Consider the following 18,444-nt stretch of genomic DNA (forward strand, 5'->3'; position numbering starts at 1 on the left):
CCTTGAACAGCCTAACTATAATTTCCCCTTCCCATGTGTCCTACCAGATAAGATTCCTTAGTTAACACTCTTATACTGTGACAAGGCAAATGCTTATGTGCCTTTCCATCTCCCCGTAGCTAGTGGAATTATTCAGAAATACTAAATATGCACACTCACAAGAATCTGCTCTCACAAGAACCAGGTAACATCTCATCGTTTTGGTGCTAAGAAGTCTACTGACCACACTCCTGCTGGTTCATTGTGTTCCCAAGTGAAATTTTTATATTTTTTACTGGCATAGTGTTCTTAAAAATTCTTTACTGGCATAATGTTCTTCTCCCCTAGGCTTTGAAATAACAAACAACTGTTGATTTGGAATGTCATATGTTTGACAATTCCCGTAACTCTAGGTAGGGCATGGTTGCTCACCAGGAAGATGAATTAAACATTGGTCATTCTAGGATAAATAAAATGGGCATAGCATTTAATAAGTTTGGATCAGAATAGGTGAACTAAAATTTCTGGAAAAAATATAATGAAAGTGGCCTCACCTGACCAGATATTAAAAAATCCTGTGCAGGCACAGTAAATAAGTATTTGATACTGAGACGTAAATACACAGATGAGTAAAACAAGAGTCAAAAAATATATCTGAGTAAATATGGGAATTGAGTGTGAGAAAGACTGTTCTCAAAAAATGAGAAAAAGTAGATATTTCAATAAATTACATTGTGAAAATTGTCCATCAAATCAAAACATATGATAAACCTGGATTTTTAAAAAAATTATATTGGGACATTGAAGTTATATATGATAGACTCATAATGATAAATTCATTTAGGCACATGACACTATTTGGTCAGTTTTGTTCCTAAAACCTCTTCTTTGCCTCTTCTTTTGTCTCTCCCAATCCTCTTCCACTATTCTATTGGTTTCCCTCCAATTATGAGGTCTCTTTTTTTCATTTTTATTTCTAGATTATATATGTGAGATAAAAACATACAGAGTAAAGAACATTGTAGCCCTAAATTTTTGTTTGATTATTCTCATTTAGAATAATATTTTCTCATTCAATCCATTTCCCTGTAATGTTATCTTTATGGCAGAGTAAAACTCCATTGTATGTATATTCCACATTTTCTTACCTCATCCTGTACTTAAAAATAAATTCCAAATAGCTCAAAACTTTAAATATAAAAATAGAGTTGGAATATATAGGAAAACATGGAGAAAATATTTATATCCATGAAATAAAGAATATTTCACAAAGCAAGGCACAGAATCCAGAAGCCTATGAGAAAAATAATAAATTTAGTGGCATAAAATTTTACAAGATTCTCAGCAAAAATCTCCCAGAAAATGTACTTGTATATTGATATAAACATTTGTTTTTTCTTTGCAAAACTGAGTGATGAGTATATGGAGGAATTATTATTGAATGTTTAATTGTTAATGGGAAATTGTGTACATAGTTTGTTTTATTGCTAAGCCTTTCTTTATGAATAAATTCTCTGATCAGTGAAAAAAAAATTTGGTGGTATTGGGGTTCATGGAAGCCCTTCTACCTCTGGGCTACACTTCCACAGGCTACACTCCCAGATCTATTTTATACTTATTTTATGTGGAAACAAGGTCTGCGCAATCCTCCTCTCTCCGCCTCCCAAGCGCGAGGATTACAAGCATGTGCCACTACGCCTGGCTGATTAGTGAAATTTTTATATTTTAAAACCTCCCTGGAAAAGTCCAAAGATAAATGGAAACTATAAAATATATTTACAACACTTATGACAAAGAAAGAGCTAGGTTTTTAATATGTAAAGAGCTCTGTGAAATCAGTAGAAAAAAGACAAACCAATCTAAGGATGAGCAAAGTAAACAAATCACAGAAAAAATATATATGACTTATAAAAAGATTTTTAAGCCCAACCTTTATTATATTTATTTATTTATTTATTTATTTATTTATTTATTTATTTATTTTTGTGATACTAGAGATGGAACCCAGGGACATTCTACTTCCCAACTATACCTCCAGTCCTATTTTTTTAGTCTTTTTATTTTTTGAAATAAGAGTCTCACTGAGTTGGGACTTGCTAAGCTACTTAGGTAGCTGAGGCTGTCCACGAAACTGCCATCCTCTGGTCCCTGCCTCCCAAATGCTGGGATTTCAAGTGTGTGCCACCATGCCCAGCCCCACCCATTTTTTTAAAACAGAAGTTTTAAATACTAAATATCTAAATATCTGATCATACACAGAATAATAGGCACCAGCACAGAGCAGGGAAATCTGTGAGTAAACTTACTATATTGTTGGTTGAAGTGAATATGGATAGAACTAGTTTTATTTTTAAAAAATAAAATGCAAGTATATTATTATATATTAATTATATCACTCTGATTTTATCCTGTATATATTATGTGCTAATATACATATACATCCACACAAAGGGATATTGATTGCAGCATTGTTTATAAGAGCAAATTTGTGGAACATTCTACATTCTATTCATTGACAAAAATATTTAAATAAATTCTGTGTGATGTTATTCATTTTAGAGAATGTGGCAGATTTATAAGTATCTACTGAAGAGATCATGAGATACGTGGTTAACTATATAAAATCAGAATACAGAACGTGAATCCTAGGCTTTCATTTGTTTAAAAGAAAAATCGACAAAAAGATGCGATTTTTTTCCTACCCTGGACATGCAGATCTTTTTCCTAGAAGCATCTACTACAGTTCCATGTATCTTATCACAGAAAAATTATTGGTATCTATCCTTCTAGAATTAACATATGCATTAGTATAGATTAGAATTAATATTATAAATTATATTTAGTGTTTGTTAGAAAAATTTTTTAAATAATTATATGATGTTAAGTTTATGTTCCACATACCACTGATTAAATGTAAATACCCATACACAAAGATTCATCTATGTGTATATGTATATGTATGTGTGTGTGGCACATATCAATTACTGATAAGAATCATATGATTGCTTTAATCTAGAAAACAATAAGATTTATAGATGAATCAGTTATAAATATCTAAACAAGTATTGCATATTTTTCTGTCTTATGCAGATATGAAAAAAATGAGCTGAGAGTACCAGAAGGACTGTTAGGGACTGGGAAACTTGGGGACAGAGAGAAGAATGAGAGGGTAGAGGGATGGTGGAAATGATCCATGCATGATATGAATTCATGGAGTGCTCACTGGGAAACCCATTTGTACATTTAATATGTCTTAGCAGGGCACAGTGGTGCACGCCTGTAATCCCAGTATTTGGGAGGCTGAGACAGGAGGATCACAGGTTTAAGGAAAGCTTCATCAAATTATCCAGACCCTGTTGTTTCAATAGAAAAAATAAAAAAGGGATGGAGGTATAACTTGGAAGTAAAATACTTCTGGCTTCATTCCCCTAGAACTAAAACAAAACCCAACTATGTATATTAACAAAACATCTAAAAAAGTATTTTGAGGGTAAAAACAACATAGAAATTTATTTGAAAGAGAACTGTGGGGAAATCTTTATGGAGAAATTAACATTTGCACTGATCCTAATGAGAGAGAAGAGAAAGATATTCTTTTATAGTTGCATTGTTATTAGGCATCATAATGAGGTTAAAAGACTATGAGGTTCAAATCATACAAACAAACATGCACACAGGTCTTGTTTTTTTTTTCTTTCAGGCCTCACCCTTCTACCTACCCCTCCCCATAAATAATGGTGAGATTAGCAGTGGTGTCTTCATGTGTGGTCATAGAATAATTTGAATTATGTCATCAATTTTCCCAATTCTCCTCCCCATGTCCCTCCAAGCCCCTCCAACTATTCTACTTTTCACTGTCCTCAGTTATCTAAAGTCCTCTCTGGGGAAGTCTCACTACTTGCCAAATCTCTCCTCAAAACTACAACCATCCTGTCTCAGTCTCCCAAGAACTAGGATTACAAGCATGCACAACCGTACCCAACTGAAACTGTTTTTAAGACAAAAAAAAAATAAAAATAAAAAGGAATGGAAGTGTAGTTCAGAGATAGAATACCCCTGCATTCAATTCCTAGAACTGTAAAAATAAACAAAAATACAAAAAAATGTGTTAGAATTTTGTCAATAAAGGTAAGCAAGAAGCCTCTGGAAAAGCATGGTTTATTCTCTAGACAATTCTCACATATTGTACAGTTTCTTTTTACTATATCAGGCACTGGCCTTCAGGTAGCTTATCAGTATTATATATATATATATATATATATATATATATATATATATATATATATATACACACACACACACACACACACACACACAGGCAATGTAGAAAATGAATGGTATGGTGAAGCAACATTTGCAGGAAAATGGATGGAACTGAAGAATATTATGCTAAGTGAGATAAGTCATGAAAAGTAAAAATAAAACAAAATAAAATGCTTTCACTAGTATGCAGAAGCTAGGGAGAAAAAGGAGTCATAAACAAAGAAGGAGAAACGATAGATGAGCAAATAAGGCAACCTAACTGAGGGGATGGACTGGGGGAAAAGGGAAATTCCCTAATATACATGATGTACAGTCACAAGCATATCAAAGTCAGTTACTAAGCCAAACATGAAAAGGAGAGAGGGGGAGGGAATGGAGTGGCAATTGGGGAAGGGCTAAATGTGTGATATGTGCATGTATGCCTCTACCATATTATATTCCATTATGATGTGTGAGTATAGCCACATGGGGTATACTTGTAATCTCAGCATTTGGGAGCCTGAGACATGAGGATTTTGGTTCAATAACAGCTTCAGCTACTACTTAGGCCCTTTGCAACTCAGTAAGACATGTTTCAAAATAAAGAATTAAAAAAATATATGGCTAGGGGCATAGTTCGGAAGTAGAATGCACCTTACTGCAAAAAAAAAAAAGGATGTATGAGTATGATGCACTAACTTAAAAAAGTATGCATGCCATTCCCTTATAAAAAATGAAGTAACATAAAAATATGGTAAAATTACCTAGTGATTTATTAATATTTTCATGAATAAGACATCAATATATCAGTAAGCATACTGTATATACATTTTCAAGTTTAATTAAAAGAAAATCTTAAAAGTTCAGTCTATATTTCTCAAATAATTTTGATATTATTTATGTTCATTTAAGTATAAAATATATTTCCTCTTTCAAAAACCAAAAATATTTGTTTAAAAATATACTGTGGCTTCCATTTTTAGCTCAGAGACATATAAAGCTTGAATGAACATGTCTTTCATCCTAAAATAAGAAAGATGGATTGAAAATTAAATATCTTAAACTTTTAATGGAACTAAGATTTCAGGCCAAACAAGTAACTCAAAATCCAGGGAGGAATTTACTTTTAGAAAGAAATAAAATTTATTGTAAAAGTACTTTACAGGGCATATAGTATTTTCAACTTTTATTACCTAAAGGCTTAGAAAATGAGATATGATCCAGTTATGGTGGCACATGCTGATAATCGCAGTACTTGGGAGGCTGAGACAGGAGGATCACACAGGTTTGAAGACAGTCTCAGCTACTTAGACTCTCAGCAATAAGTAAGACCCTGTTTCCAAATAAAATATAAAACATGTCTTGGAGTATAACGTAGAGATAGAAGGTCCCTGGGTTTGACCTCCAGTAACCACAAAAAAAGAACAAAATGAAATATGAGTAATACATTATTAGTAGAGATAAGACAGGATCATACTAATGTTCAATTAAACCAAGAGAAGGAAAAATGTGAAAGAAAAGAGTAGTATACACACATACTTAATATTAACATAAATATGGTATACATACTAAAAATTAAATTACTATCCATCTATTTAATTTTGTTGTTAAAAAGAAATAAAAATGAATGCCATAATATTATCTCCCTTTCAGGGTGCTTTTGAAGATTAAATGTGAATACATTTTTTTTGGATGCATCTATTTGCACATAGATGAAGCAGTGGAATCTGCCCAAGAGAATAAGATGCAGTGCCATTTAGATCTCGTGGTTTGATCTTTGGGTGCAGAAAAAGGTGCAAGGTAACAAAGCCCTTTTGAACTTAGAATAATAATTCAAGGTGATGGTGACCCATCCATAGAACTGCAAACACCTGGGATTAATTGAAAGCTTCCTGTTTTCTTGGGTCCCTATTATTTGATGGAAAAAGTGATGTTAAACCTCAAGAAATCTTCAGGGAACTGCTGTTTGGAGACTTTAGCTGTGCCTATTTCTAGCTGCCAGCAAGAACCCTATTTTTACTTTTCCATTGTTGGTTGAAATGTGGCAGAAACAAAGACTCTCTAAATATAAAACCTTCCAAAGTGAAGACACTATAAAAGATCCCAGAGAGTCAAATAAGTAAAACATCACTTTTGTATTAAAGTCTCCATAGAGGTATGGAAATGTAATGCCATAAATGCCAAAGATCACAATATAAAAATATATGCCTGGTAATAGAAAATAGATTTTATTTTGATGTATATTCACTTATGAAAAACTGAGACAAAGTGAGAAGAAGGAAACTAGTACTGGGCCTTGGTTATTTCTCTAATTATTGGGAAATGAGAACAGTTGATAATACAAGGTGAAAATCTTGAATAGCATTCTCATCATTTATTAACTCTCTTCTCTCCTAATCCCCCCATTTATCTTAATCTGGCCATTTCTATTTTCCACCCTGATCATTATTATGGTAAATTTAAGAATGTCATTCCTGTACTCAAATAAATACCACTGACTCTCCATTACTTATGTAGGAAAGAATGAAATAATTTTTGCAGAAACTCTGTAAAATTATCACAAAACTGTATCCAGTTTCTTATCTCTCTGAACATCTCCCTACTTAGGTGCTTTACTCTCCATACATATCAAAATACATGTAATTCTTTCTACAAATTATATTTGATGGCACGGTTTTTATTTTCTCTGGAATCTCATCTCTATACTAGTCTGCCTGGATGGTTCCTACTTTAACTACCTAGCAATCTTCAATACCCTTTCTTTGTCTCTCAGATTACTCAAATGTCAGAGAGATGTGATCATTTCCTTGTGCTGCTATGTCTACTTGTCAATATTTCTACTGTGAAACTTATGACACCATATTGGAACATGTTTACTTAAATATCTAAAATAAATGAAATTTTCTTCAGGACAGAGATTTTTCCTTTTGATACCAAATAATTCAGTGTGTGATAAATAGCTGTCACATGTGGTCCATAATGAACCCAAGAGTTATAAGAATGGATAAATTGAGATATTAAAAGAGGAGTGATGTTTGTAAGATGTTAGCATGGAAGAAATCAATGCAAATCACAAGCACAGTGCCTTATCAACTCACGTGGGCTTGTCTTGGATGACTAGTATTGCTAAGTGAAATTAGTCACATAAAGTAAAAAATCGATTGTTCTCCCTAATGTGTGGAAGCTAGGGAGAAAAAAGGTCATAGGAGGAACTCTAGAAAATGGAAGAAAAACAATAGATGAGCAAATAAGGTGACCTAACTGAGGGGAATGGGAGAAGGGAAGAGAGAAATATCCTAATGTACATGATATACATTCACAAACATATCAAAGTCAATCAGTAAGCCAAATATGAGGAGGGAGGGAGGAAGGAATATGGAGGGAACTGGGGAAGGGCTAAATGAGTGATGTGTGCATGTATGATTCTACTATCTTGTACCCCATTGAGATGTATGACTACAATGCACCAAAAAAAGATAATTGGGTGCTAGAGCCTAGCCAAGTTGACACATAAAAGTAACCATCGCTTGCCAAAAAAATAAAAATGAAACAGAATTAAAGAATAGAAACCAAATTACCAAACTAATGAATGTGCATCTCTGTTCATAGCTACACAATTCACCACTGCCAAACTATGGAACCAGTCAAGATGTTCATCAACAGATGAATGGATTACAAAACTATGGGATATTTACAAAATCGAATTTTACTCACCCATAAAGAAAAAACACAATAATTTAATGTACAGAGAAATTAATGGAAATGGAGATCATTAAGCTAAGTGAGATTATTCAGTCACAAAAATAAGAAATCAGATGTTCTCCTAATATGCGAAAGCTAGGGATAAAATGAGTCATAGGAGAAACTCTAGATGAAGAAGGAGATAGTATAGGTGAGTAAATAAGGTGACCCAGATGAGGAGATGGGGGAGGGAGAAGGAAATTCTCTAATGCATATGATGTACATTAGCAAACATATCAATGCCAATTACTAAGCCAAATATGAGAAGGAGGAAGGGGAGAAAATGGGGGTGAATTGAGTAAGGGCTACTTGGGTGATGTGTGCCTGTATGCCTCCACCATCTTATACTCCATTAAGTTGTATGACTACAGTGCATCAATAAAAAATTAAAAATAATGTTAAAAAAGTAAAAACAGTAAAGTTTTATTTAGTTTTGATAAATGGTAATTAGATCAATGTGATTACAGAGAGAATAGAAGATTTCCATGTGTTTTGACACTTTAAGCTATTGATAAATTGGAGAATTCACATCTGGGGATATTATAATTTCTTTACACAAGTATTTTCTTTCAGATAAGAATTTATTAAGCACATACTATTTCAAGCACTGTTTTAAAAGTTAGGTAGTGAATATGGATGGCTTGGGAGAAAATCAACATTTCAGGTTTATTTTTACATTTTTATTGCTGGAAATTGAACACAGTGCATTCTACCTTTGAGCTTTACTCCTAGAACTCTTAGCATTTTTTATTTTGAAACAGAATTTCACTAAGTGGCTCAAGAGTCTCGCTAAGTTCCAGATGTTGTCCTCGAGCCTCCTTCTGTCTCAGTTTCCCAAGTACTGAAATTACAGAAGTATACTACCTCACCTGGCTCACAGTTTTAATGAATTCAAATTCTGGGAAAACAGATGTAAAACTTTTTGTTACCTTTTTTAATTAGGAAGGCTGGTAGTTTAATATTAGGTATGTTATTGAGGGAACAACAGTATGTAAATTTCTAGATACCAGATGGTAAAGTAAACTTGCAGTATGTTAGAACCTAGCCGAAATTACTCATGGAGACTGCCCCCAAGTTATTTGAATAGATGGAGTAGTGATACATTTTTGTAGCTTCAATTTTATTTTTAAAAGCATCCAAAATTTTGACCTAAAGTTCTGAAACATATGTAATCAAACTTGTGAACATTATTTTCATTTAAAGACATAGTTTATTACTATCAAAATAGTGATCTCATTTTATTATGTGGCTTATAAACTTTCATTGAAGGCATTTTTAAAAGGAACTTTGGTACCATGTAAGTGAAACTCACATGTATTCCCAGATAGCCAGAAATCCCAGGCAAGATCACTTGTGCCCAAGGAGTTTCATACCAGTCTGGGCTATATAACTAGACTCACCAAAAATGACAACAGAGCCCCTAAAGAATCATAGGGAGCCAGGTGTGGTGGCACATGCTTGTAACCCCAGCATTCGGGAGGCTGAGAAGAGAGGATTGTGATAACGGAGAGCCTCAGCTACTACTTAGTGAGTCCCTTTGCAACTCAGTGAGACTGTGTTTCAAAATAAAAAATAGGGCTGGGGTGTAGCTCAGAGGTAGATTCCCCTGGATTCCATTCCCAATACTAAAAAAAAAAAAAAAAAAAAAAAAAAAAGAATCATAGAGATATAGAGATATAGTAAGATTGTGTGAAAATGTTGTGTTTTTCTAAGGTAACAGCATAAGTGGAAAACTTTTATTTCATATATGATTTTTCTCTCTTTATGTTTTCTAATCACATTTATTTGATGATCTAAAGTCTATTATTAAGCCAGGCATGGTGGCGCATGCTTGTAATCCCAGCATTTGGGAGGCTGAGACCAGAGGATTGCAGTTCTTGGACAGCCTAAGCTACTTCATGAAGCCCTCTGCAATTCAAAGAGACCCGGTTTCAAAATAAAGAATAAAAATTAGGGCAGGAGGTGTAGCTTGGAGGTCGAATGCCACTGGGTTCCATCCCCAGACCCAAAAAATAAATAAATAAATAAATAAATAAATAAATAAATAAAGCCTATTATTAAACTAGCTGAATGTAGAAAAGCAATGCCTATACCTCTACCATACAAGAAAAATTAATGTAATTTGGGGTTGTATTGATTACATAATAATCATTTCTCATAATGTTATCTTATCTGTTAATAAGATAGAATTTCATTTGTAGGTATACTTCAGTCATCTGAAACTCTAGCTAAAAATATACAATCCATAACAACAACAAAGAAAATACTTAATAGTGAAAATTTATCCATGATTTGCTGTCCTTTTGGATACAATTAGCTAATGGTAAGATGATAAATATGTTTTGTATAGCTCTTTATTTGTTTGGAATTTTCAGGTAAGCATCTTGGAAGTGTAAATGTTTAAATTTTTATTTCCTATTATAAGTTCAAATTTGGCAATAAAAATACTGTTTGAAGAATATGTAGGTGGTTAAATGGGGTTTTCCTATATATGTGACTTACTGAAGAACATACCTGGGCTCTCCATTAGGAAGCAATATAAGCATAGGATCTGGTGGAGTAATGAAATAAGTTTCTAATGTTCTATAAACACAATTGTTAGTAAACTCCATCCAATGAAAAAGCCCGGTATATTCTTACATGACAGGACTTAGGCAGGGTGTAGTAGCAAATGCCTGAGATTCATAGTGATACCTTCATATGTGGTCATTGCATAATTCAAACTGTATCATTACCTCTCTATATTACCCTCCCTATGTTCTTCCTCCTAAGCCCCTCCTATTTGTCACTCTTTTCAGTTATCTAAAGTCCCTTGTGTTTCTAGGGGACTTATCACCCTGATTATCTTTGAGCTTATCCAATCTCTACGGTAAGCAGGCTAGGCCCAGTTAGTACTTGGAAGGCAGAAAGGTCATTCTATAAAGAAAGTTTACAGCATATATGATGGTGCAGGCTTGGAATTCCAGTACTTGCAAGGCTGAGACAGGAGGATTGCAGGTTCACAGCCAGCCAAAGTAACTTAGCAAAGCCTTCCACGACTTAGTGAGAACCTGTTAAAAAAAAAACACAGTGGTGGGAATATGACAACAATTATATTGTGGAGATCAAGGGCTGTAGAGAACAAGCTTCATAATATCAAGAGAGTAGGAAACTCCATGATTCCTACAGAAGGATTTGTTTGGCTTGCCTGAATAACTACATTGGCTTGAAAGGAAATGAAGTCGGTTACCAGGGATAAAGAGCAATAGTAACTGGTTCCCATGATAAGAAAGATTATTTGGCTACTGAAACAGAGAGAAGTGCAACTTGCAGTTAAGCCATTTCAGGCCTTCTGTATTTCACAAGATATCTAAAAAGAATGCTAGTATTGATGAGAACAAATTTGTGAAGTAATAGTTTATTTATATAATTTCAAAGTATCTTTTCTAAGATATTTATTACTAACAAGTATAGAAATCATAAATTGTGCAGAAAACTTACAGATACTACCTGAACTGAGGAATCTACTTCTGTGTCACCAATAATGAGACATATGGGCATGATGCACTGCAAAGAATACAACATTGCATTGGTGGTATTCTTCTTAAAAACTCATATCCTCAATTGAATCATCAGAAAATAGCAGATAAACTTTAATTGAGGAACATTCTAAAAATGACCAACCAACACAATGAAAAACTATTAGGACATGAGGCTAGCTGTGGCTATGTATGCCTATTATAATCCCAGTGCTTGGGAGGCTGAGATAGGAAGATTTCAAGTTCAAAGCCTGCCTCAGCGATATAACAAGGCTTTCAGAAACCTAGCAAGACCCTGTTTTGAAACAAAAAATAAAATATGGCTGGTGTGTAGCTTGGAGGTAGATTGTCCCTGTGTTCAATCTCCCAGCACCCCCCCACAAAATGTAGTAGAACATTATAGGTAAGGAAAGATTAACATTTTCATAGCTCAGAGGAAAGTAAGAAGTATGACAAATCAATGCATTATGGCATTCCTGATTGGAACATGGAACAATAAAAGAACATTAGTAGCAAAACTGATGCAATCTTATTAAAGTCTATAACATATTTAATGGTATTGTATAAATGATAAATTCTTAGTCTATATAAATGTATCATGATTACATAAGAAGATAACTCTAGGAGAAACGGGGTACAGAGTATATTAAAATTCTTTCTATTGTCTTTGTAAAATGTCTGCAAATCTAAAGGTTTTTCAAAATATTTTTTAAAAATTAAGCTAAGGGGCTGGGCGTGGTGGCGCACGCTTGTAATCCCCGCACTTGGGAGGCAGAGACAGGAGGATCGCGCAGGTTCTAAGCCAGCCGTGCGCGCTGGCTTAGGAGACCCTGTTTCCAAATAAAAATGTAAAAATAGGTCTGGGAGTGTGGCCCGGAGGTAGAAGGGCTTCCAGGAACCCCAGTACCACCTAAAAAAAATTAAGCTAAGGGGAAAAGAATGAAATTCTCTAAAACACACAATGTGCTTGAACATAATGAAGTGAACCACTAAGCCAAGCAAGGGAAGGAGGGATGGGAGGGAATGGGGTGGGAATTGGGTAGGGGCTAAATGGGTGATGTGTACATGTATGTCCACACAAGTTTTTTGCCCCAATATGATATATGAATATAATGCAACAATAAAAAAATAAAAAAAATTAAGCTGGAAATGGTGATGTGTGTATGCAATCCCAGTACTTGTGAGGCTGAGACAGGTTTTCAGATTTGAGGCAGCCTCAGGTATTTAGTGAGGCCCTTAGCAACTTAGTGAGAACGTTGTTTCAAAATACAGAAAAAATGGGGGTATAGTTTGGAGGTAGAATGCCCCCGGTTTGATCCCCAGTACCTCAAAAACAAACAAAAAATATATACATAAATACACAGGTGACCTAATACCAAGAGTTTCATAGGGTAACATGATTTAAAAGTTATATATTCTTCTTTTGTTGTTTTTTAAATTGCATGAACTGTGGAATATTACCTATTTCTTTATCTATATCCAGTCTAAGCATGAGGTGGAGATTTGAGGATTGTATATCATATTATCTTAGATTGGCATTAGGTGGTATATACCCTGGTTCATAGTTATTTTTGACCTTCTTCAGACAATTTAGTTCTACATCCCATTTTCTTCAAAATAGTGTTTTGTTTTCTATCCATAAGTACTGATTTTTAAAATTCAAGTTTCCCTCCTCTTTGTGTTACAATATGGACCTCCCTCCTGGCGATACCAAACTCAAGCAGATGAAGATTCAGTTTTTTGTATGTATTGTTTTTAGATATTCTTTGTTTTTGCCCTGGAGACCTCAAAAACATTATTCAAACCTTAAATATATCTATATAAGATGATATTTACTGAATACATTCTAACATTTATAAGGATTACATTTTTAACAACAGAATCAGCCATAGCCATAGATGTTAATAGATTTTTTACTTGGTAAAGTGTTCTTGAGGTTTATCTGTGTTGTAGCATCTCAGTATTTCACAAAAATGTTAAAAGCTCAGCCCCACTTTCCATTTATCCATAAATGTTCTTTATTTTAATTAATGAATTTCTACTTTGACAACAAAATTAATTTATTATTTCATCAAGTTTATTTTTAGTGTTTCCTTAATTTAAACAATAGCTACTTTATTGACATTTCTAGTTTTGCAGCATAGATATTTAATTATTTTTCTTATTTTTTATTGGTGCATTATATTCATACATCGTACTGGGGTTAAAAAAAATTGTGTGGACATACATGTAAACATCACCCATTTAGCCCCTACCCAATTCCCACCCCATTCCCTCCCCATCCCTCCTTCCCTTGCTTGGCTCAGTGGTTGACTTTGATATATTTAAGTACATTGTGAGTTTTAGAGAATTTCCTTCTTCCCCCCTCCCATCCCATCATTTACATTGTCTTGTTTGCTCCTCAATAGGATTTCCTTTTTCGTCTAGAGTTCCTCCTATGACCCATTTCTCCTTAGCTTGCACATATTAGGGAAATCATCCAATTTCTTATTTTTAGTGACTGACTAATCTTGCTTAGCATTATGTCCTCCAGTTCCATCTACTTCCCTGAAAATTATGCAATTGATTTTTTTTAATTGCTGAGTAAAATTCCACTGTGTACATATCCCACAGTTTGTAATCCATTCATCTGTTGATGGGCATCTTGTCTGATTCCATAGTTTGGCAATGGTGAATTGTGCAGCTATGAACATAGATACACATGCATTAGTTTGGTAGTTTGGTTTCCTATCTTTTGGGTAGATACCCAGAAGTGGTATAGCTGGATCAAATGGTAGGTTTGTTCCCATTCTTCTGAGGATTCTCCATACTGTTTTCCAAAGTGGTTGCACTAATTTGCAATCCCACCAACAATATCTTAGAGTTCGCACTTCTCCACATCCTCGTCAGCATCTGTTGTTGTTTGTGTTTGAATGCTTGCCATTCTAGTTGGAGTTAAGTGAAATCCCAGGATTGATTTGATTTGCATCTCTCTGATTGCCAGTGATGTTGAGAATTTTTTCATGCATTTATTGACAACTTGAATTTCTTCTTTCATTTTGTTTTTGGATGCTTTGTTTTCTTAGTGTTGAGTTTCTCGAGTTCTCTGTATATTCTAGATATTAGTTCTCTATTGGAGGGGTAGGTGGAAAAATTCTTCTCCCATTCTGTTGGCTCTTGATTGAGGTTCTTGATACTTTCCTTTGCTGAACAGACCTTCGGTTTTATGCAATCCTACGTATTGATTCACCTTTTAATTGATTGTGCCTTTCTGGTCTTGTTGAGAAAGTATCTGTGCTTATGTGTTGTAGTGATGGACCTATGTCCTCTTAAAGGAGCTTCAAGGTCTCTGGTTTAATTTCAAAGTTTTTGATTCATCTTGTATTGACTCTTGTGCAGGGTGAGAAGGTGGGATAAATTTCCAATTTTCTTCATATTGTTAACCAGTTTTGCCAACACCATTGTTGAACAGGCTATTGTTCTTCCAGTGTATATTTTTGGCCCCTTTATCAAAAATAAATTGGCTGAAAGTGTGAGCTTGTTTCTGGGTCTTCTATTCTGCTCCATTGGTCTATGGATCTGTTTTTGTGCCAGTAACATGCTGATTTTATTACAAATGCCTTTGTAGTGTAGTTTAAAGTCAGGTACTATGATTCCTCCTGCATGGATTTTGTTGCTGAGAACTACATTAGCTATTCTGGGATTTTTGTTATTCCAAATAACAAATCCAACATCCATTTATGATAAAAAAATACTGTAGAGACTAATTTTTCTATTTCTGTGAGAAATGATCTTGATAGTTTAATGAGCATTGCTTTGAATATGTAGATCACTTTTGGAAGGATGGTCATTTAGTGATATTCATTCTGCCAATCCATGAACATGAAATATATTTCTATCTTCTAAGATCTTCCTCAATTTCTTTTTTCAATGCTTTATAATTTTTGTAGAGATATTTTACCTCCTTGGTTACGTTTATTCCTAAGTATTTTATTTTTTTTTAGGAGATCCTAAGTGGAAGTATTTTCCAAAATTGTTTTTCTGTGGATTTTCGTTGGTGTACAGAAAAGCTTCTGATTTTTTAAGATTGATTTTGTATGCAGGCACTTTGTTGAATTTGTTGATCAGTTCTATAAGCCTTTTGGTTGAGTGTGTTGGGTTTTCTAAATATAGTATCATGTCTTCTGCAAATAGTGAAAGTTTGAGTTCTTCTTTTCCTATTTGTACTCCTTTGATTTCCTTTTCTTGCCTTATTGCTCTGGCTAGAGTCTCTAGTACTATATTGAAGAGAAGTGGTGATAATGGACATCTTTGTCTCGTTCCTGTTTTTAGGAGGCACTCTTGAAGATTTTCCCCATTTAGTATGATGTTAGCAGTGGGCTTATTGTAGATTGCTTTATGATGTTGAGATATGTTTCTTCTATTCCAATTCTCTGCAGTGTTTTTATCATAAATGGATGTTGGATATTATCAAATGCTTTTTTAGCATCTATTGAAATGATCATGTGATTTTTGTCTTTGGTTCTGTTTATATGGTAAATTACATGGATTGATTTTTGTATGTTGAACCAGCCTTGCATCATTGGGATGAACTTTACCTGGTCATGATGTATGATTTTCTTATGTGGTTTTGAATGCATGTTGATAGTATTTTGTTTAATAGTTTTTCATCCAAGTTCATAAGAGATAAAGGCTTGTAGTTTTCCTTTCTTGAACTGTCTTTATTCGGTTTGGGTATTATTGTGATGTTGGCTTAATAGAATGTATTTGGGAGAGTCCCACATTTTTCTATTTCACGAAATAGTTTGAGGAGTATTGGGGTTTACTCTTCTATAAAGGTTTTATAGAATTCACTTGGGAAACCTTCTGGTCCTGGGCTTTTCCTTGATGGTAAGCTCTTTATTGCTATTTCAGGCTTTTTGATTGTTATTGGTTGGTGTAAGTTTTCTACATTTTCTTGACTCAGTTTAGGAAGGTTTTATTTATCTAGGAAGTTGTCAGTTACCTCCAGATTTTCTATTTTGTTGGAGAATAGTTTTTCAAAGTAGTTTCTCATAATCCTCTGGATTTCTACATTGTCTGTAGTAATGTCTCCTTTTTCATCTCTTATCTTCATAATTTTGGTTGATTCACTCTTTTTTTTTTACTTTAGTTGGCTAGTGGTTTATGTATCTTGTTAATTTTTTTCAAGAAACCAGTTTTGGTTTTGTTGATTTTCTGTATTGTTTTTTATTCTCTACTTTGTTAATTTCTGCTCTAATTTTAATAATTCCCTGTCTTCTACTGGTTTTTTGGTTTGATTGTTCCTGATTTTCAAGGGCTTTGAAGTGTGTCGTTAGGTTATTTATATGAAGATTTTCTGTTTTTCTTATGTGAGCATTCAATGCTATAAAATTTCCTCTTAATACTGCCTTCAATTTGTCCCAGAAGTTTTGATATGTTGTATATTTATTTTCATTTGTTTATAGAAATTTCTTGATTTCACCTCTTATATCTTCTATGACCCATTCTTCATTCAGAAGTGTGGTGTTTAGTCTCCACATGTTTATGTTGTTTCTCTGGGTCTTCTTATAGTTGATTTCTAGTTTCATTCCATTATGGTCTGAAAAGACACAGAAAAGTATGTAATATTTTCGAATTTGCTTGGACTCATTTTGTGTCCCAGGATGTGCTCTATTTTGGAGAAGGTTCCTTGAGCAGCTGAGAAAAATATAAACTCTACTGTAGTTGGGTTACATATTCTATATATGTCTAAAAAGGTCCATTTGATTAATGGTGTTCTTTAGTTAGAAGACATCTTTACTGACCTTTTGTTTGGAAGATTGGTCTAATGTTGTGGGAGGTGTCTTGATGTCTCCCAGTATTATTGTATTGGGATTTATGTGTGACTTTATGTCACAAAGAGTTTGTTTTATGAAAGTAGCTGCACCTATGTTTGGGGCATAGATGTTGACTATTGTTTCCTCTTGCTGGATTATTCCTTTTACCAGTAAAATATGACATTCTTTGTATCTTCTAATAAATTTGGGTTTGAAGTCTAACTTGTATAATATCATAGTTGCATTTCCTGATTGCCTTTGAGTTGTGTTAGCATGAATTTCCTGGCTCTAGACCTTTACCTTGAGTTTGTTCCTATCTTTACTTGTGAGGTGTATTTCTTGTAAGCAGCAGATGGATGGATTCTGTTTTTTAATACATTTAGACACTTTATGTCTTTTTATTGGGGAGTTTAGGCCATTTACACACATTCAGTGTGATTACTGAGAGATAATTTTTAATTCCTAACATGATAAGATTTTATTTCTGTTTGAAATACTGTTTATTCTTCTTTGCTTGGTTATCTGCTGGATGAAAAATCTTGTTTCTCTGGTTCTGGTGTGTATTACCTATTTCTTCTTTGTAGTTAATGTCCTTGAGTATTTTCTCTAGTGCTAGTTTTGTTTTGTTTTGTTGGTACTGGGGTTCTTGGAAACCCTTTTATTTCCAGGCTATACTTTCAGACCTATTTTTATACTTTTTGAAATTTTGAAACAGGGTCGCTTAAGCCAGCGTGTCTGACTTTGAACCTGCACAATCCTCCTGCCTCTGACTCTCAAGAGCAGGATTACAAGTTTGTGTCACCATGCCCAGCTCTAGCGCTGGTTTTAAAGACATAAATTTCTTCAGTTTGTTTGTTATGGAAGCTTCTTATTTCCCCATCTAATTTGATAGATAGTTTTCCTGGGTAGGAAATTTTTGGCTGGAAGTTGTTTTCTTTCATAGTTTGGAATATGTTACTCCAAGCCCTTCTGGCTTTAATGACTTGGTTTGGGAAGTCTGGAGTGATTCTAATTGGTTTTTCTCTGTAAGTCACTTGGCCTTTTGTTTTTGTTGCCTTTAAGATTCTCTGCTTGGCTTCTACATTGGTAATTTTGACAAATATATGGTGTGGGGAACCTCTTCTCTGATTCTGTCTAAAGGGAGTTCTAAAAGTTTCCTGGAGCTG

This window comes from Muscardinus avellanarius (assembly GCF_963383645.1).
Source record: "Muscardinus avellanarius genome assembly, chromosome: X".
NCBI lineage: Eukaryota > Metazoa > Chordata > Mammalia > Rodentia > Gliridae > Muscardinus > Muscardinus avellanarius.